Here is a 10,041-nt window from a genome sequence, read left to right as displayed (position 1 = left end):
TTGTCTGTCCCTGGGTCTCAGTGTCTCTCTCTCTTTCAGCCCTGTCTGTCAGTGTCTCTCTCGGCCTGCTGTCTGCCTGTCCCTGCCTCTCTGTCTCTCTCTCTTTCAGCCCTGTCTGTCAGTGTCTCTCTCCTCCTCCTCTCTGTCCTCAGTGTGTCTCTCTCCTCCTCTCTGTCCTGTGGTGTCCAGTGGGTCAGTATTAGTGGGCTACACCCAGGCTCACTCACTGCGAGTGTGGTCTCAGCAGAGTCTCTGTGCTCTTGGGACACTTGACTCACCTGTCTCTCTCTTTCTCTCCCTGTGCTGTCCCTCTCCTGCCCCCTCTCTCCCTCTTTGGACTCCAGCTGGAGGAGGTCCAATCACCACCTCCTCTGAGACAGCAGAAAAAGAAGGTGGGTAATGCTCTGATCCTCTCTTTACTCCTGTCTAGTGTCCAGTCAGTGTGTCTGTATGAACCCCTCTCTCTCTTAGTGTAGTGTTCATGTCCTGGAGTGTCCAGTCAGTGTGTGTGTATGAACCCCTCTCTCTCTCAGTGCAGTGTTCATGTCCTGGAGTGTCCAGTCAGTGTGTCTGTATGAACCCCTCTCTCTCTCAGTGCAGTGTTCATGTCCTGGAGTGTCCAGTCCGACTCTTAACGTGACTCTCCTGTCTCTGCTTCAGAAGCGCCGATGCGTCTTTTTGATGTCCCTGAGCTGCGTGTCGGTGGAGACAGAAGATCAGGACGAGCCGATGGAGGTGGCGGAGACCGTTGCTCAGGAGAGGAAGAGCGAGGGAGAAGAGGAGCAGGCTGCCGGGAAGGACAAGAAGAGGAAGAGGAGGGGCAGGTGAGCAGACAGGGGGGTGCCGCCCGGTCATGTCTGTGATTCAAGGAGGAGTCTCCTCTTGCTGTTTGATGTCATGGTGACGTCTGTGTCTATGTCCCTCACACCTGCAATAACAATATACTTTCCAGGTTACTTTCCTGGTTCTGTGCCTGCTAAGATCTGGACTGGACTGGACTGGACTGGACTGGACTGGACTGGACTGGAGCTGAGGGACACCAGACGACTGGACTGGAGCCTAGGGACACCAGACTGGACTGGACCGGAGCTGAGGGACACCAGACTGTGCTGGACCGAAGCTGAGGGACCCCAGTCTGGACTGAAGCTGAGGGACCCCAGACTGCTGGGCCGAAGCTGAGGGACCCCAGTCTGTGCTGGACTGAAGCTGAGAGACCCCAGACTGTGCTGGTCTGAAGCTGAGGGACCCCACACTGGACTGCACTGGAGCTGAGGGACACCAGACTGGACTGGACTGGAGCTGAGGGGCCCCAGACTGGACTAGACTGGAGCTGAGAGGCCCCAGACTGGACTGGACCAAAGCTGAGGGACCTCAGGCTGTGCTGTACCGAAGCTGAGGGACCCCAGACTGTGCTGGACCGAAGCTGAGGGACCCCAGACTGGACCGAAGCTGAGGGACCCCAGTCTGTGCTGGACCGAAGCTGAGGGACCCCAGACTGTGCTGGACCGATGCTGAGGGACCCCAGTCTGGACTGAAGCTGAGGGACCCCAGTCTGTGCTGGACCGAAGCTGAGGGACCCCAGACTGGACCGAAGCTGAGGGACCCCAGTCTGTGCTGGACCGATGCTGAGGGACCCCAGTCTGTGCTGGACCGAAGCTGAGGGACCCCAGACTGGACCGAAGCTGAGGGACCCCAGTCTGTGCTGGACCGATGCTGAGGGACCCCAGTCTGGACTGAAGCTGAGGGGCCCCAGACTGGACTGGACCGATGCTGAGGGACCCCAGTCTGGACTGAAGCTGAGGGGCCCCAGACTGCACTGGACTGAAGCTGAGGGACCCCAGTCTGGACTGATGACCTTTTGTTAAGCATCAATAAATTAAAAAAAAAAAAATCTGTTTAGCTTTTGGTTTCCCCCCCCCCTAAGATTGCTGCTGGGAGAGGTGTGAGTGGGGCCAGCAGGGGGCGCTCTCACCCTGCGGTCTGTGTGGGTCCTGATGCCCCAGTATAGTGACGGGGGACACTGGACTGTAAACAGGCGCTGTCCTTCGGATGAGACGTCAAACCGAGGTCCTGACTCTCTGTGCTCATTAACAATCCCGGGGTGTTTCTGGAGAAGAGTAGGGGTGTTACCCCAGTGTCCTGGCCTGATTCCCCCCCTGGTCTTGACCCATCATGGCCTCCTAATCACCCCCGTCTCTGAACTGGCTCCATCCCTCTGCTCTCCTCCCCACTGAGAGCTGCTGTGTGCTGAGCGGACTGGAGCATCATCCAGGTGGGGGCTGGAGGGGATCCCCCTGACCTGGGAAGAGCCATGAGTGGAGGGTCCAGACTTATTAATTATTATTATTATTATTCGTGCTGCACTGGGCTTCAGTCCTGGCAGTGAGAGGGGGACTCTGTGATCAGGACAGATACTTATGACTGTATAATAATACACGATAGAAATGGAAACAGGGTAGCGCTGTAGTCTCTTCTAAACGTTTTGAACTGCCAGAAGAAGTTTTCACAACCCGGACTCGTGAAGGTACAGGTCTTCTTCCATCGTCCGTAGTAAGGTGAGAGGCCACACCCTCGGGGCGCAGTATCCCCGATGCACCCCCCACCACCCAAAACGACACACACTTCTGTGACGATTGGGAGACCCCGGTTCGACCACCCCCTGCGGTGGAGGAAACGACCCGCTGGAGAGAACACGCAGACTCCACACAGAAGGGTCACCTCGGCATTTATTCCAACAGCAAAACAACACCAGAGAGAAAAGGTCTCCGAAAGAGATGCGTACACCGGGAAAAACACGACAGGGTCATTACAAATGGGAATAGGAGTTCTTTTTTTCTTTTTTTTCCGGACGTCAGTTGTATCGTGTCCTTGTGATTTCTCCCGTTTCGAACGGAGTTTAATGTCGCGTTTCTACTTTATTAGAGAGAGGCACTGAACTTTGGGGAACGTGACATCCACCCAGTATTACTAGTAGGTTGATAAATATAAATGTTCTTTTTCCCCCAGTATTATACCTCGCGAAATATAACGATGGCCAACTCCTTAAGTCGAAATTTAAACCCTTTTCACGCTACAAGACTCCGGACGTTTCCTTTTTTGTCCTCTTTGGCCTCCAAGATAAAAAAAAACTGGGATCCATCGTGGCGTTGCCAAATTAAAACGTCAACCACTTTTCGGGCTTTCGTGCTGTCCATGATGAAACCGTCATGGTTGTGTAAGGATACGTTACGTCACAGACCGGCGGCGCTCGGGCGTGAGGAGTGTCGTTACGTTTTTGAAACGGGCATGTCAGACAAGATCTCTGACAAGATCTCCGAAAAACCCAAACCTGTAAGATTCAATTTCAATTGAGTTTGTTTTATATAGCGCCTTTCACAACAAGAATGCCCCAAGGCCCTGAACAAAGGAGTTGTTCCACACCCCCGCCACCCTCTGTGTACAGTAGAGCCCCCTGTCCTGACTGGAGGAGCTCACCCAGCTGTGTCTGGAGAGAAGCCGGGGTATCGGCTTCAACCACAGGGCTGGGCGGCTTGGGCTTGTTCCCCACCTCCACCACCCTCTGTGTACAGTAGAGCCTCCTGTCCTGACTGGAGGAGCTCAGCCAGCTGTGTCTGGAGAGAAGCCAGGGTATCGGCTTCAACCACAGGGCTGGGCGGCTTGTTCCCCACCCCCACCACTCTCTGTGTACAGTAGAGCCTCCTGTCCTGACTGGAGGAGCTCACCCAGCTGTGTCTGGAGAGAAGCCAGGGTATCGGCTTCAACCACAGGTCTGGGCAGCTTGTTCCCCACCCCCACCCCCTTCTGTGTACAGAAGAGCCTCCTGTCCTGACTGGAGTGACAGTAGAGACGGGGTTCGTGGGTTATCTGGAGGGGGACTTCGCTCCAACAAAACGCCCAGCCCTGCTGCTCCTACCTCGGACGGAAGACACTTTCCCCAGCTGCTTCATCGTCTTCTCCCTGCGGGAGACCGGCCGCCTGCCGGATCGGGGGGCGCTGTCGTCGGGGCGGGCCGCGGCCCCCTACGTCGAGGGGCTCACGGGGGGGGGGGGCGCCCTGCTCGTCGTCGGCACCGGCGCCGCGTTCTCTGCCGCCGCCACCACCGCCACCACCGGCGTCGGGCCGCGGGCCTCACCTGGAGGCAACACACCGGCTTCTTTTAACAGATCACCTCGGGAATCGGGAACAACGGAGCTGTGTGCGGCCGTCTGTACGGAGGGGTTCAGCGCGGGGGGGCTCCGGGCTCGGGTCTGGACCCGGGGGGGACTGTCTGTGTGGAGTCTGCATGTTCTCCCTGTGTTCTCCGGGTCCAAAGACAGGCTTTTGGGCTAATTGGCTTCTGGGAAAACTGGACCTGGTGTGTGTGTGTCCTGTGATGGACTGCTGTCCTATCCAGGGTGTGTGAGTGTGTGTGTGTCCTGTGATGGACTGGTGTCCTGTCCAGGGTGTGTGAGTGTGTGTGTGTCCTGTGATGGACTGGTGTCCTGTCCAGGATGTGTGAGTGTGTGTGTCTGTGTGTCCTGTGATGGACAGATGGTACTCAGCCTGGACACCCATGAGACACTGGCTTCCTCAGAAGACTCTCACGGAGGGCACACTGTCCCTAACCCGGGTCCAGAAGAAACTACAGTGATCTATAATTCCTGCGCCTCGGAAGGGGTTATGACGTCTATGTCCGGCGCCCGTGCCCGCGGACCGGCGGTTTGGCGTCGCGCTCCGCAGCTCGAGCTTCGGTGCGAGGCAGGGCGGGAGGGAGTCGATGTGGCCTCGGCGCCATCTTTGCTGGTGAGTCAATTGTGACCGTTGCGGTACAATAAACCATCAATAAACCTTTTCCTACTCCGACCAGTATTTCTGTCGCGGCCCACGTCCCCTACAATCGATAAACTATAAAAAAACAGTAGCCCTTCGCAACATTACACGCCATTTTATTTTAAACGTCCGTTAGATACGCAGGTGGCTCGATACCTGTCTTAACCTCGCCGGCGTCTTTATACCTGCAGGTGAACTTTATTTGGGGTCCCTCAGAATTGTGACAGAAATGTAAGTGAACCACAATAAAAAACGAAACTTTTTTTTTAAAGGCGGTGAATGGATTTTATGAGTAAGCGTGTAGCAACTAACGTAAGGAAAAAAAAGTTGTCTTTCCCTACGAAGACGTTTTGGTACAGGACTTTCTTTAAATATCAGTTGTGTATAGCGTTTTACAAAAAGTTGATGATGATCTTGGAGAGAATTGCAAAGGAAAATTGAGATAACTACCAAAACATTACGTGTGAAACGACAGGACAGAACTTTGAACCCACAAAGAAACAAAGGTATGAAATATTGCCTCGTCATGGGGGGTTGATAATTGTAATAAGTGTTCCTAATTTTCATAAAGAAATGTATATTATGGGAGTCACACGTGAGATTTAGTGTATATACGTTTCATATTGTGCATATATACGGGGTTAAAAAGTGGAATGAGTATGATTATAAACTTGTGTGTCCTATAATCAGATAATTTTTGAACAAGCTTTGATTAGACAGGTGAAAAACAACATCAGATCCTTGTTTTTAATATATTCTCACGTCTGAATATCAGCTTCTGCCCTCTGGCCAACATTTCAGGGCTCCCAGATGTAGATCCCAAATTGAAACAAATATTCATTTGTTACCCTTATTAAAACAGTTAATAGAAGTGAGTGACCAGGGTAAATAAAGGTGGGTCAGTGTAAACTGTTTTTTCTGGACCAGACTTCGTCATGTGTGATATGTCATGACTTCTTATATTAAGTTTTATCTTTATATTTAGTTATACATGTGTAATAGATGCGATATGTGTCCATAAAAAGGTTTCCCCAGGGGAAAATCAAGTTGGTTTTAAAACCGTGTTTCCTTTTTAGGGTACGTTTGCATTCCAAGTGTGGGGTTTTTGCCTTTTTATCATATTTCGGATGTGAATCCGTGGTATTTTTGCCGAGACAAGTTGCCTTTCTTATACGCGGAGGGATCTGCTCGTGAGATGTCCGTTCGGTCCATTTCTGAGCTCAGTATAAGGTGTAGAAAGCATGACTGTCATCATAACCCGCCTCTCACCCTGGCCCGAGCCTGAAGCACGCCCCCTAGTGCAAGGTTAGAGGTGTGGAATAATGTTGTGACTATTGCTTCATCAATAACATGCTGATTGCATGTTTCTAGATGGATATAACAGAGATCTCAACTACTGAGGGGCTGTATTAATAATTGCTTACACTTATATAGCGCTTTTCTGGACACTCCACTCAAAGCGCTGCACAGGGAATGGGGAATCCCACTACCGCCACCAATGTACAGCCCCCACCTGGATGATGCGACGGCAGCCATAGTGCGCCAGAACGCTCCCCACACAGCAGCTCTCAGTGGGGAGAAGAGCAGAGGGATGAAGCCAGTTCAGAGAGGGGGGTTATTAGGAGGCCATGATTGGTAAGGGCCAATGGGAAATTTGGCCAGGACGCCTGGGTTACACCCCTACTCTTTTCGAGAGACGCCCTGGGATTTTTAATGACCACAGAGAGTCAGGACTTCGGTTTTACGTCTCATCCGAAGGATGGCGCCTGTTTACAGTATGGTGTCCCCCGTCACTATACTGGGGTATCAGACCGCAGGGTGAGCGCCCCCCTGCTGTCCCACTAACACCTCTTCCACCTCTTATTAGCCAATGAAAAATGGTAGCTTCCTCAGAGACACCGCAGGAAGACAGGAGTTTGTGATGAAAGTTCGAGAGGGATGGCCACACCCTAGTTCGGTCAGACTCGGCTGTCGATATTTTAGCAATCACTCCTGACTCCTCTCCTGAAACACTGTCAAAACTGCACGTGATCCCCCTCTCTCCCTCGCGTCCCTCTCCCACCCCGTCTCCACCTGTGTAGCTGCCCCCCCTGGTCACTCCTCCTCGCTGCGCAGGGGAGGTCCCAGCCTCCTCGTCCTCTGGCCAGGAGCCCTCAGCCAAGCGGGTTCAGCCAGATCATCACTCCATGATCCTTTCAGTATGCTAAATTCCTGGTGTTGTTTTTTTTCTCCCCAGAAAACTGACTTTCCGCCCCACCTCTGCGCTAAGTGGACGATGAAGTCAGGTTCCAGTGTGCCTGGTGTTTACAGGTAATACTTCAGGGTGTCTGGGCGTTTGATATTATACAGTTGCAATGCTGAGGCCTGTGACTGTGATGCTGTAAGGCTACAGGAGTCTCTCTGGAGATCCTGAGTGATTTCCGGCGTTCGTGCGGAAACACAGCCCCACCCTCCCGCAGTGTCCAGTCCGCAGAATTTCCTGGAGACGTGGCCTAGCCGATGGGCGACCTCGCCAGCGAGAGACTAGCTGAGGCAGGACGTTCTGTACGGTTCAGTTAATTAGACGCGCACAGATGTTGAGCTCATCGTCCTTTTAATTGTGCCATCTATGCTAACTGTAGCAGAGATCGAACTATCAAGGTGACAGATCAATAATTTTAAATTAAATAGATGCATGATATTGCTAGCGCTGATGCAAGAGGCAAGTCAGAGGAACTGAACACAGAATGGATAGGAGTCGCAGTGAGTGAGAGAGGAATGAGCTAAATTATTTAAGAGGATTAAAACACTGAAGAACAGTAGACACAGTGAGAGAGAGGAGATCACAGGAAATACCTCAGTAACAAACATACTAACACACAGGACAGGAGACACAGCGAGAGAGAGGAGATCACAGAGAATCCCTCAGTAACAAACACACAGGACACGAGACACAGCGTCACAGGAAATACTTCAGTTTTAAGTGCAGACAACCGGACAGGAGACAGAGTGAGGAAGAGTAAATGAAACACAGTAGGATTGATAAGAGACGGGTTATGAAGAGATGGGACACACAGAGATGGAGAGAAGGGAGGCAACAGTTGAACTCGCTGGCTGAGTTAATTGACGCTGCTGTTTCTTTGGCAGATGAAGTCGGGGTCCAGAGTTTCGCTGACATGGCAGAACCGTCCCAGCTCGGTCTCCTCCCATTCCTGCAGGTCAGTGCCCCTTCAGTCAGACCCTGTGTTCAGGGAGACACACAGGGAAGTCGCACACTGTGACAAAAGGCTCCAGAGACATCGCTGAACCACAGAATAGCTCCAGAGCATTTGTGCACCTTTTGGAATTCTTCACGTATAGTGAAAGGTGAAAATAAAACCAAGAATGGGTGACGCGTCTTTACACAGAGGCGGGTGGGGAACAAGCTGCCCAGCCTTGTTGTTGATGCTGATACCCTGGCTTCTCTCCAGATACAGGTGGATTAAATCATGGGTCCAATTAATCAATAATGAAAAAAGATGTGAAGACGGGGGTTTGAATTTAATCTTTTCTGTAGGGGGTTTAGACTTCCAAGTCACAAGCAGGGGTTTATGGCAGGAAAGGGGGTTAACTGATAAGGAGTGCAGATGCCAGCTAGGAACCCCCCTGGGTGTAATGTTAAACTGACCATTTGCCCAGAACATCATAAACTGGCCAAATACCATGAACCCCCCTCTTTACCATAAGACCGAGTGACGTCAGAAACGGAGAAGAAAACTGTAACCCAAAAGTTTGTAACAATACAGGGAACAATACTTCGGTTTTGTTGTTTCTTGCGGGAAACAAGACTTCGGCTTTATTGTTCCTTGCATGCAATAAACTCATCTGTTTCACTTCATCTCGGGATCAAGAACCTTATTTCTTCTGTTACAACAAATTTGGCGTAGTCGGCGGATGCTCCAGAAGGCGCAGAACTTCCCATCGGCAGGAGAGACGGTCAGCGCGCACATAACTAAGAGGTAAGGACGCCTCTTTTATTTAAAAGTCCCGACTCTCTCTGACCGATTGGGAAATCTCTGCTCCCTGCGAGAATCGCCCGAGATGACGGAGTAAACGTGAGTTTCTGAATTCCTCTGGCCCGGGGAAGGCACCGGTGTATGTAATGGGTTGTTTGCTGTAAGCCCAGAATTTGGTCTGGCAGGGGTTCCGCGGTATTGTGTACAGGCGTTCGAAGCTGGTGTATGCCTTAATTGCGCGTGGAGTTTTGAACGGGTTTTGGACCCTTACCGTGAAGTCAGGACTGGTGTGGGTCTTAATTGCACCCGGAGTTCTGAAGGTCAGAACTGGTTTGGGTCTTAATTGCACCCGGAGTTCTGAGGCTCTGAATCGGTGTGGGCCTTAATTGCGCCCGGGGTTCTAGAGCAAGTGGTGCATTGAATGCACGTAGTTCAGGACTGGTGTGGGTCTTAGTTGCACCCGGAGTTCTGAAGGTCAGAACTGGTGTGGGTCTTAATTGCACCCGGAGTTCTGTGGCTCGGGATCGGTGTGGGCCTTAATTGCGCCCGGGGTTCTGGAGCTGAGTGGTGCATTAAATGCACGTATAATCCAGGATTGGTGTGGGCTTTAATTACGCCCGGGGTCCTGAGATTAGCTACGCCTTGATCGTGCACAGATTGGCGTGGCGTGGAAACAGGAGTAGAAGAGATATATGTATGTATGTTTTTGGTGTTTTCCTTGTTTGTGAAATACATATACACACGCACGACACTAACATAAACACACCTCATAATAAAAGAGCAAAGCATTAAGTAGCAGGATTTAAAGGACGTTGAGACCCGAGAATCGCCCTGATTGAGCTCAGTGCGTAAGTCCACCCCGGGGCAAAAGCAGCGATGCTGGCGTTCTGGGGATGGTGAATTACTGATCAAGAAAGGGGGTTTTCGAGGTCTCGTTTCTTACCTGTGAACAGTGCGGTGTAAGTCCTCTCTAAAGTCTCAGAGAGGCATTTAGATCTGGAGGTAACAGACGCCCTTAGCTGAATGAGTGCAGTAATGCACAGGTTTTTCCAAGTGAAAACATCCCCCTACTGAATGAGCTGTTACCTCACACACGACAAAAGTAAATCTTAAAGAGACCGAACATGTGTGCTAACTGATGGTTTGAGAAAGTGGTGGAAGGGTCCGTTTAAATATCGGAAAAGTGTAAGTTGACGGAAAAGAAGGAGAAAAATATGGAAAAAGCTGAGTTTGTCAGAGGGAATTTGGGGCGAAGACG

The 10,041-nt window shown here is 51.4% G+C and overlaps 1 long non-coding RNA gene across 1 annotated transcript; it reads left to right on the top strand.

The window, feature by feature from the left end:
• Window positions 1-335: 335 nt before the first annotated feature.
• On the top strand, window positions 336-1,591 carry LOC138242760 (uncharacterized). Its single transcript, XR_011191703.1, has 3 exons — window positions 336-392; window positions 661-824; window positions 953-1,591. It is a non-coding gene; the product is annotated as an uncharacterized lncRNA (long non-coding RNA).
• Window positions 1,592-10,041: the final 8,450 nt, after the last annotated feature.

Source organism: Lepisosteus oculatus, chromosome 14 (genome assembly GCF_040954835.1).
Source record: "Lepisosteus oculatus isolate fLepOcu1 chromosome 14, fLepOcu1.hap2, whole genome shotgun sequence".
Taxonomy (NCBI): domain Eukaryota; kingdom Metazoa; phylum Chordata; class Actinopteri; order Semionotiformes; family Lepisosteidae; genus Lepisosteus; species Lepisosteus oculatus.
Note: the sequence above shows the minus strand (reverse complement) of the source record. Positions and strands in the feature narration are given on the sequence as shown.